Here is an 11,849-nt window from a genome sequence, read left to right on the forward strand (position 1 = left end):
ACTAATGGTAAGGCTAATAATAAGATAAGATTAGAATTTCAAGTTAAGAATTTTATTACTACTAAGAATAAACTATTTAATACAGAATTGCATGTATTCAAACCTTCTGTACTTTTTATTGTTACTTATGCCTGAATAAAGAAAGTTAATTACTATCCATAAAAGTTTTATTTCATTTATCTTATTTTTATTTTATTCTTTTACTTTTTTTTTCTTTCTGTTATTATTACTTTACTTTTGTTTTACTTATTTTACTTATTTTCATTTTATTTACTTTATTAATCACGAAAGATATCTAATATTTAAAACATTATATACTAATATTAGGCCGTACAGTTTTTCCAATATTAAATTCTAATTTTTATTTTCATTTTATCTATTTTAGTAACTGCGCAAGGTATCTAATATTTACAAAATTATTTAATAATATTAAATCTTACAATCTAACACTCTGATCTCAATAACAGATAACAAATTATTAGTTGCTACAATAACCGATTCACAGGCAACTAAAATGTGTTAAAACCCGAACATTTCAATTTTCAATATTAGAGAAACACGACAAAAATAATTTTATCTTATGCTGCAATTATGTAAATTATTTTACAGAAACCATATTCCTATTATTGTGAAAAATGTAAACGGATCTGTTAATAATGTGATCAAAGATCGACAGAATCCTTCAATGAAATCACCTGGCACGCTACTATAACGTCGTTTGAATAGACCCGGCAATTTCGCGACGGCACGTTTCGTTCGCGTTAGCTGCGCCGATTGTTGTTTTGCAATAACAACGCGCTCGCGCCCACGCGCCAATCATTTCAGAAATGCATCGCGTTTGTTCCGCAACGAATGCCGAGTGTAATTTTAATGGCATTTAAAGGCGGCACGTTGTTATTACAGAATTTAATACTATTACGCTTGTATCGCATTGATGAATCGATCTAAATTGCAATTAGTCACTGGAACATACCGACCACCGCCGCGGCTCGTTACATTAACAATGTTTACCCGATGTCGATTATTGGTGACCAATTTATATCGAACAGGTATTAAGCGATAGGTGTACCCGTTATTCGTGACCATTTCATAAAATAAAGAAATGGTGCATATGCTGGATCTTTTTAATTGAATGTTAATCGGATCTCGTTGAATTTTCACTTTTTCGGTATTATTTTTTGGCCATTGGCGGCGTCTTTGGAAAGTTATGTAGGTGTAATTACTGTCTATAGTACGCGCTACTTTACTATTTTGTGTTTACAATATAATAATGTAATGCGCGCTTGTGCGTTTCCCTTTGTTTCGAAAACTACCACATAAAGTTAAAGTATTAGTTTTGACATTTATTGTATTGCACTACTTATTCTTTATTATATTACGCTACTACTTTTGTCATTTTAGTATCTATTAGTTCAGAGTATAAATGTTTTCGTTAAGTAATGCAAAATGACAGTTGCATTAAAATTCCATGTTAATATACTGATGGGGATCATTTACCGTTTTCCATGCTGTCCTTTTCAACTATACACAATGTGTGAATTATTTATATCAATACTAATAACTTTAATTAATATATTGTGAAGAAATAGGTATGATCAAATGGATGAATCCATCGAATTTATCGTATTCATCAAAATTTCCAATTAATCTCCTGAATAATTTGCATCTCCTCTTTCTTCTACCATGATGAAGTGGCACAAGTAATTATCAAAATAAAATACTGACGTGTGTAACTTATTGCTACTTAAACAAAACGAGAACAGAACACCACGCCATATTGGACTGTACCATGCGCGTCATGACATCATTGTGGTGTCGCTGGCTGCTGAGCGATACTTTGCGTGTTACACGACTGTCGTGATACAAGACGGCATAGTGTCAACAGAATACCAATTTTACAAATCGAAAATTTTTTACTCAGCACCTAGTATCGTAAAGAGCCGCCCACTATATTAAACGAGTATCACAGAATTTCCTGAGTATACAGGATGTATCAAAATTATTGTAACTTCCGGAAATGAGGGGTTCCTGAGGCCATTTCGAGTAACCTTTTCCTTTGCGAAAATGCAATTCGCGATTTTGTTAATGAGTTATTAATGAAAAGCAGTAGCCAATGAGAGTCGAGCGCGCAAGAATTCAACTTGCTGCTACGTGCGCGAGGCAGCGGTCTGAAGCCTATTTCAATCCGGAGCGCGACGACTTTGAATTTCCTATTAATTTCAAAAATTTCAAAAATATTATTAATGAACAACTCACTTCCATTCAGTTGTAAATGTTGTAATCCGCGTATGTAGAACGGCACAGATTCCACTAACGTTCACTTTCACTGCACTATTATTCCATACTGATCACGAATTATGCCTCCACGGAGACATTACACAAACACCCATAATATCTTGCACTATTGTCGCAGCGCCTGCATTTTAAAAAATGGCGAAGTTGCAAGGATGAAATATGGAATGAAACTGACGCTGTGTGCAAAGATCTTTACGCAGATTATGTCGATTGTTATAGCAATGCAGCGTCGTATTTTGATACTTTGCGCGTTGCACCAGTGTGGTGACACCGGACGGCATAGTGTTAAAATCTCTGTCAATCACAATGGTTATTTCCTTTAAAATCTTGTGCCTCAAAGAGATAAGAAACCCTCCTCTCATAATGACGTAACCTTGACAATGAACCCCGTTCTTCTCGCTCGCGAATGAAACACATCTTCAGCATCGTGACAACGCGCGATGTAACACCTGACCTCTTGACACATAGATCCCTGGTAATAGTAGAGGAAATTCAGCGCATGTACAAGTACGTGACGAACAGCTTTCCACGGCAGAGTCGAAAAATTCGGCCGGTTATACAGGAAATAGTCTCGGTGTAAAGTTTCCCATGGGATACGTGACGGTTTCCGAACGCTGTTCTCGAATCGGCGGCGGTGCAGCGAATTAGTCGGTGGCCGCGATGACAGCAGAATCATCCTTCGTCACGCGCGGCGTTTAACAATAATTATCCTGTGCAATTAACGTACCGATTCCCGGGGCCGTGGGCGTCGCGGAACTTTCCTCGTTATAAATAATTGCAAAATCTACCGGTACGAATTCTCGCGCCGATGCGTCAAGTGCAGCGCACGGGCCGCCTGCAACCGACCTGACGCGACGCTCGCGTGACCGAGCGTACTTTTTAACAAACGCCTGCGACTTTGGCCCGTACTAATCACGTCCTCCGGCCAGCTCGGGACCTCCTGCGCGGTTGAAACTGACACCGTTTTCGCCCGCGGCCCGATTTTCCATGGCCACATGCGAAATCTTTTTTTAAATACGCTCCGGCTATCTCACGCAACCGGGCCGAGATACTTGCCCAGCGATTTCGACGATGCTCTATGGTTCTTCCGTTTCCTGGATGGAAATCGGTGAGACGTTTAATTCAGTATATCAACTAGAGGTAAGAATTAATGTACGGGCCGCGTTAATTTGTGTTTCCCCATTTTGAATTTCAAGAAAGAGCGAACAGGAAAATTGACGTTTTCCTATTGCAAATTGCAAGGAAAAGTGAACAGGAAAAATTACATTTTCCTACTGCAAATTCCAAGGAAGAGAGGTCAGGAAAATTTACATTTTTTCATTGTAAATTCCTAGATCGAACTATGTAAACTTATGATTTTGCTTGAATGATTAACATGCTACATTAGTTTCTCATTTGATGTACTTTGTCTTGATACTATTACAAACTCTAATATTACTACATAATTTTCAAAAATAATCTAAATTTTTTAAATATTAATTCTTAATACTTGAGTATATATAATTACATTAAATTTAAAGTACATAAATTAAAACTACACTTCTTGACTAATAGAACAAATGAAGCAAAAATATCATGAGTAAACCAAATAAAATAAAAATATCATTTAATACCAATATCACAAAAATATAAAAAGATAATATGATAATAATATAATAATATAACCCCATAATAACAAAAATATTTACTGCCGAATAAAACCGATAGATAGAACATTAAAATGCAACATCGCTGATCCCTTAAATAGCACTTGTATCGCCAAGCACGCGTCAACAAATCTATCTAAAACGAATGCAACAATCATTATTTCACCGCGGCGTGATATAACGCCGTGCTCTCATTTCCGCGTTCCGGATTCCCGCGAAAAGACTGCCCGGGCCGAAATTCCGACATACTGCGGGAATAAACAGTTCTCGAATTCTGCGGAGGTACGAGCGGGCTCGCAATCCCGGTTCGAGTGCACTTAATTGGAATCGGCTTGCACGCCCCTGAACAGTCAACTCGAATCGTCGAATGTCAATGTTAGTTACCCTTCTTCCCTTTGGAACAGCTTGTGCTAGCAGCAGCGCCGCTTCAGACCGTGGAGTGGATTTAAATTAGGAAACAATTTCATTAGCGAAGGTAGAGCGAGCCCCATTGTTCATCGAGCCTCGGTCCGGCAATTTTATTCACCGAATGAGGTCTCGGTAAGGGATGCTTACTCCGCGACGGAAAAAAAAAAACGATGAATGGAGAGTGCTAAAGGGTGCGCTCAGTCATTCGAGCGATAGAGAATAGCTTTGAAAGTCAATATTTTTTAAATTATATATTCGTAATGTAGAATCTTTATATTTGCATAAATGATTGGCGAAAAGCGGTGAATGGTGAGTGTTAAAGGCAGCAAAGGGGACTTCAATGTTTCGAACAATAGAGACAGACTCCGACAGCCAGTATTTTACAAATAATATAGTTGCAATCTACAATCATTATATTTGCATAAATATTTTCGAAACAATGATGAATGGAGAGAGCTGAAGGGGGTGCTCAGAAGTCAATATTTTTATAAAAACATGTTCGTAATATAAAATCTTTGTATTTGTATAAATAATTGACAATGAAAAACAGAAAAAGGAAACCTTAGAACCTAAAAAGCACGTCAGTAAGGGTATGTCGCTGTTATATCGCCGCGTTTTATCAATTAATTTGTTACATAAACATATGTGTTTACACAATTATATATAATATATTTACATTACATAACAGATTTTTATGCGTTGCATCTACATATTGTATATTTAACGTACCTAATAAAAATTGTTCAGTACACAGATTCTAAGATATTTCTATTCAAGGAAAAAGGAATAACATTATAAGGTTGTCATAACCTCTTAATTTTATCACTTTTGTAAATATTACTCTACATTATAATCTTGACATAACCTCTTAATCTCGACAATTTTATAAATACAACTATACATCATTGTAAACATAACTACACCCTATAACTTTGATAAAACCTTAATCTCGTCATTTTTATAAATGTATCTATATATTATTCTTGCACAAATCGTTTTTACCTACCAATCTCTTTAAAAAATCACCAAGGTACTTAGAAAATTAATTAGCCTAGAAAACATAAGTTTCATCCCCAACACCATAAGAACGAATCACTGTGGGGCTCAGCGGAGGCGCGAGAGGTCGCGGCCAGTCGATCAGGCGTTAGCCTTGAATGCGAAGCAGTTCCCGACACGGGGCGAACGAGGGTGGCAGAGCCGTCAAGCCATCAAGTTATTGCAAATCCCATACTGCCGCGATAGGGTGTCGCTATTGCTTGACGTGCACGGTGAACGACGCGGGATTTACTGGTAATTAAGCGAACCTCTGCGAGAGCAGCTCTGGTAAATGTCCCGGCGATACGCAAGGTGGTCGACTACGCGTGTCGTATAATTCCACACACGTCCGTCCCGTATTTTCCAAACCCTTGCTTGTTTCTATGGGAAAGATCAGCACTTGCGAACGCGTTCTTGCATATCGTTTGAAATCGTAATTTATTGGCTTGATACATTGCCAGAGGATGAATATATATATTAATTGAAAATATATTATATTATTTATATATACTTATGTACTTATATTCAAAGTTGTGTATTGAAATATGGCTTGAAAATTAAGAAATATTGTAGGAAAGTGTATATTTGTTTATGTGATCATTCGATAATTGCTATTTAATTATATGTATGTAGATATGGATAATATTTTAGCATTTTCTTTTTGCTCAACGAAAAATGGATTTGTAACTTTGTAAGATTATAATTGGGAATTTCAGAATTTTGTAAATATAACTGTATATTATTGTAAGCATTATTAAATATTATGATCTTCACATAATTTTAATTTCAATTTATGGAGTTATTGCTTTTGTTTGAAGCATAGCATATGACTTAGTGAAAAATGCATCGAATCAATAATGAATGAAGGATTAATGAAATTGTTTAATTGGTAGAAAATGATAATTGCAAGGTTTATGAAAGTGTATAATGGAATATTTACAGTGGATGTATTATTAAGAATATCGTAATAGATATTATAAATATTCATATAATGTTATTTTTAATATTAGGAATAGTATATATGATATTACAGACATTTATAAAATATTTTTGATATTATAAATATTATGTTTGATGTTATAGAGATTTATATAACATATTCGATGTTATAAATATTATATTTAATATTATGAATATTAGATCTGATATTACAGACATTTATATAATACATTAGACATTATGACTATTACATTTAATATTACAAATATTCTCAACCTTATATCTCCCGAATAAAACGTATTGATTCCCGCATTATCATAATTAAAAAACCTAAGAAATCTCATTGAACAACCCTAAAATGAACTCGTTGATCCTACAATAACCGACTCGGCCACCCTAGATCTCGAAAGAACATCAAATTAAACAGAGTCCGTTCAACACAGTAGCCTAATTAGAAAATGATTGGCCACCGCGGCCTAATTCAACGGGGTAATATAATTGGCCGGTGACCGTAGGATCGAATTATAGGATAGAAGGGTAAAGTCCGCTCCTCATTGGGTAGTAAAAGAGGAACTCTCGGCCCGGGGATGCGGTAGCACTTACTCGAACTGTTTTCAAGGTAACCGGAGCCCAGTTAAAGCCTTAATTTAATAGTCGGTGGCCTCTTCTTTTCGAAACGAAGGGGGTGGATACTGTTCGCCGGTCATGATCCACCGACGTTCCCGGATCTGCTCACAAAGCAATCTCTCCATCTGGAGGGTCCAAAGGGAACGCTACCTAATCTAATCTCCGTTACGACGATGCCGAGTCCAAATCGAAGTTGGCAGAGCCTCCGGTATCCGGTTTTCTCCCTGTCTAAAGGAGCCCCGATGGAAGAGAGCTGGGCAGTAACCAATCTTTATCTTGATTATGCAGCGCCAACGCCGGCGGAGGAGCCAATCTCTAGCCCGAAGAGCCTGCCAAATAAGGTCGTAAAGAGCCCGAATCTATCGATCACCGTTTCAAACTGCGAATTCGGCTTTCCTGATTTGCAATGGAGATTCGAGGACGGCGATGCGACCCGCGGTATAAGTGGCCACGAAAGAAAAGTCGATTTTGTATCGAGTTCACGGAAACTACCCCTCTTATACCGCCCCGCCACCAGACGCCGCAGCAGCCGACGGTCGCTGGTTAGTTCCGGACGTTTTACGGGCATCTTTAATCACCGTGGACCGTACCGCGTCGAAAAAGAGAAGGAGATCGATTCGTTAGTCGGCACCGGTATATTGATTAATTGCCGTGCTCCACAATTAGCGGATTCAATTTCTTGTCATTCTCGCGAGCTAAACTTTTTCCCTCCGGCTACGGAAAGTACTGCATTCGAGATTCGTGGTACGAGCCCGGATGAATCAAGGTTCTTGGTCCGTGATTCGTGAAACGGAGCGCCGACTTCCATTAAACCCTTCCGTTAGAGCAGACCGCTGCGATCGAGTGACGCCATCGAACGGGTCAGTAATAGTCTCGTATCACATTATATTATATAGTATATTGTATATTATATTGTACTGTATTGTATTGTATTCTACTGCATTCTATGCTATCCTATTCTATTCTATACTATGCTGTCATATAATATTCTATGATATCATATCCTGTCATATCCTATTCTATGCTACCCTATCCTACTATATAATATCCCATCATATTTTATCCTACTCTATCTTACCCTATTCTATCATATTCTATGCTATCGCAGTGTACTCTATTCTATTCTATTCTCTTCCCTATCCTATCTTTAACATAATCTTGCCGTAATCTTGAGATGACATTGACGAAATCTTGAGAATTGACATAATTTGAAAGCAAGAACTAATAAAAACTTTAGCACAAACGATGAATAGCATAGAATAGCATAGAATAGCATTGAATTGGATAAAATAGGATAGCATAGAATGGGATAGGCTGGATTGTGAAGTATAGGATAGGGTAGGATAAGCTGCATTGCGAAGAATAGGATAGAATATAGTATAGAATAGGATGGAATTGGATAACTTTTTCTATTTATGAGATTATATGTAGGATTTTCCTATGCTATTGTATTCTATTCTATTCTATACTGGTCTATTGTTTTTTATTATATTATACAGGCTCTTACACAGACTCTTAACTGTAACAAATACGATAATGTGAAAATCATTTTGTAACGTAATATAATAATTTCCAATACAATACACGAGCGCGGCGGGTTAATCATCACTGCACGAATGCAAAGTGTTAATCACCAATACACGATTGCAAAGTGTTAATCACCGATACACGAGTGCAAATTGTTAACCACCATTGCACGAGTGCAAAGGGTTAACAGTTCCAAATCCAAGATTTCCATGATGAATAAATTGAGCGATCCATCAAGTAATTGGGCAAGCAGCGCAATATTCACAGGAGAGAGAACTGCAGGCCCCTTGATTGAACTCAGCAAACTAATTAGCAGGCTACAGTGTAATTTATCTGACTCGTCCACCTTGAGTCCTTGTTTTGCCCTCTTTTTTTCCAACTAGAGGTATAAGCTAATCGCCTGGGTGCTCCGCGAGTGGCTTTACCACTTTAAGCTACACTTACAGTCCTCTTGACTTTGGTCTAGTCCCGCTGATGGATTCAGGTAATCCATTTCAACTAAGAAATACCTGAGAGCAAAATTTCACCTAACTAAAGAACGAAGTCTACTATTTTGAAACGCCTTTGAAAACTACAGACCTTTTAAACAATTCTAGAAAAATAAGACTTCGCGTATGTTAATCTTAACTTCGCATATTAATCTTAATTTCGTGTATATTAACAAATCAGTATGCTTATTATTAGCTGCATAACAAATGCGTACAAAACTTGATCACTATTAAATAAAAGAGCATTTTACTATAAAGATTGAAAGTCTCGGTTTTTTCATTTCCATTGTATCAACCCTTTGCGCTTCGAATTATTTTTCAAGTTTGTTATTAGCTTAATTGTTTTAAGCACCTTTGTTTGAAATTTACTTTAAAGAGCAGTCTTTTAGTTGATACATAGTTTTATTAATTTTTCAATTTGACAATTCTTATTTCTGTTCCAAAGATACATAAAAATCGGCACTTTTCAATCATTTTGCTCTTCGATATTTTTTCTTTGTATTTTCTCCTTTATATTGTATAATATAATATATATTATAATACGTTCTGCTTTATATATTTTCTACAAACCATTATAACCGAGATATAGTCATTTAATTTCAATAATAGTCATCGCTTTAGTAACGACTTCAGTCTTAGCAAATTTTCAGATCATTCTTATTTTTGACCTCTGGTTATATCTAGGTTATGTTAGCTGACAATTATTAGTCTGGTAACTGTTATATGTAATTCAATATTCATATTTCATTATTCTCCTTTATATTATATAACATATGACACATTATAATACTTTTTCCTTCATATACTTTGCTATAGTTCATCCTAACCTAGACATAATCATTTAATTTCAATAATAATATCTATCTTAGCAAATTGTCATACAACACTTATTTCCAACCTCCTATTACAAATACAATAGAATATTAAACATTCCCATAAATCTCGCTAAAGCGACGCTCTAAGTGGTCGCTCTAAGGTTTGAAAATTCAAAATGCGCATGCTAAATTATTCAGGATCCACTTAAATCTTATCGGGGATTTAACCGGCGAGATACACGCTGACCGGCAGCTAATATTTTAAAGATATTGAATCGCTCCGAGATTTTGCAAGGTCTCCTGATAAAGCCGTCAGCAAAGCCAGAATAAATGGTCGAACAGTTAGCGGAGCGATAGGGACGAAGAGAAAGGGTGATATACGCCGACGGCGGCGGCATTTGTAAAATTCAATCAATTTTGTTCCTCGGTTGATCTCGTTATAAACAAAACAGCGGCTGCACGCAAAAAGGAGGAGTTGAATTTATGACGCGCGTAATTCGATTAGCGAGACGACATTAGGCAGTTTATCGACGCGCGCAACCCGCCCGCGAAGACACGGCAGCATAAGCGCCGATCGCGATACCGATCGCGATACCGCTCGTTCGTCATGCCGTTAATTAAATTCATTGTACTAACACCTGGTGTGCCGAGCAAGTTCGATCATCGATCCGAGCTTTTGTGGCCGCTTCTATTTACCGTGTGTTCGCAACAAAGCACCGCTCGCGCCTTGATTCACCATCGATACCGCAGCCCCCTCCTATAAATTATGCAACGCGATCGATTCCATCGTTTAGAAAGTTCCAACGATCAAACTTTTTGGACGACTGACCTGGTCACGCGCTGACGGCTGTGAGCCGAGCGTTCCTTTTAGAGAGAAACTCTGTCGCAGGCAAGAAAGCATTCGCGCTCTTTAGGGATACTCGTTAACTCGTTTATATTGCGGGTGGGGGACAAACTGTTAGTTATTGCATATACATAGAAAATACTCATATATATTACAAATGCAAGGGTTTGGCTTTTAGTAGATGAAATCTTTAATACCAAAACGAACAGTTAGAGAACGGAACATTCTGTTTCCTAAAAGTCCAATCTATGCTTGGGCGGTATTGAAAATGCCAAATTTTAACTTATCCTGGAGAAATTTGCGATATTCGGCAATATAACCTCGATCGCGACAGATTTTCATAAATATCAGCAGATTTAGCGTTTGCATCGAAAAAATAATACCGCACAGACGTATACAAGCCACGTGCAGAGGCAGCGACTCGTATTTTCAGTCGTTTGCGTATTTGTTTAAAAAATGATTTGCTAAAATCCAAAAGATCGACAACAAGTTCCGAGATTTCTCGCTAGTAGCGCCACTGTCGCTTTCCGAGCAAGAGGATGCACCGCGGACGAGCCCGTCTGCGATCGTAGTTGGCTCGAGCCGGAAACGTGGGACATTTCTGTCAATTTTCAATTCCAGCGGCGGCCATCTTGTAGCGCCATGCTTGCTTCCACAGCCTCGCGATTCGCACTATGCCGTGGACTATTACAAATTTATCCACGACGTGCTAAAATTTAGCATTATGAACACCGCAGTGACATAGATTGGACTCTCGGGAATCAGAATATTCCCCTCCCAAATTCTGTGGCTTGATTTTTAAGAATATATCTGCTAAGAGCCAGCTCTGTCATTGTCAGATTGAGAGGCTCAACCTTCAAGAATTGAAGTATTTCTTGTAATTTTAATGATGTGATTCTGTGAGATTTTGTAAGATCTTCTGTAATTTTATTGTTTAGCGCTAAATATTATATATTAAATAGAATGCTAGGTTTGCAAATTAACCCCTTGCATTGGAACCATAAGATAGATGGAGATTTCATAAATAATCTATAAAATATAAATGTTGTTGGGTTTTTCAAAATTGAAAAAAAATTTAATGGTGAAAGTAAATGAAGGAACATCAGGAATACAAATTTTTACGTTTGTTAAATATTGAATATTTTATTTGTTTATTATATATTTAATATTTTCATTGTTTACTATATGTTAAAATTTTAATATTAATTACGTAGTTAATATTTAA

The sequence above is a fragment of the Augochlora pura genome, chromosome 5 (assembly GCF_028453695.1).
Source record: "Augochlora pura isolate Apur16 chromosome 5, APUR_v2.2.1, whole genome shotgun sequence".
NCBI classification, from domain to species: Eukaryota; Metazoa; Arthropoda; class Insecta; order Hymenoptera; family Halictidae; genus Augochlora; species Augochlora pura.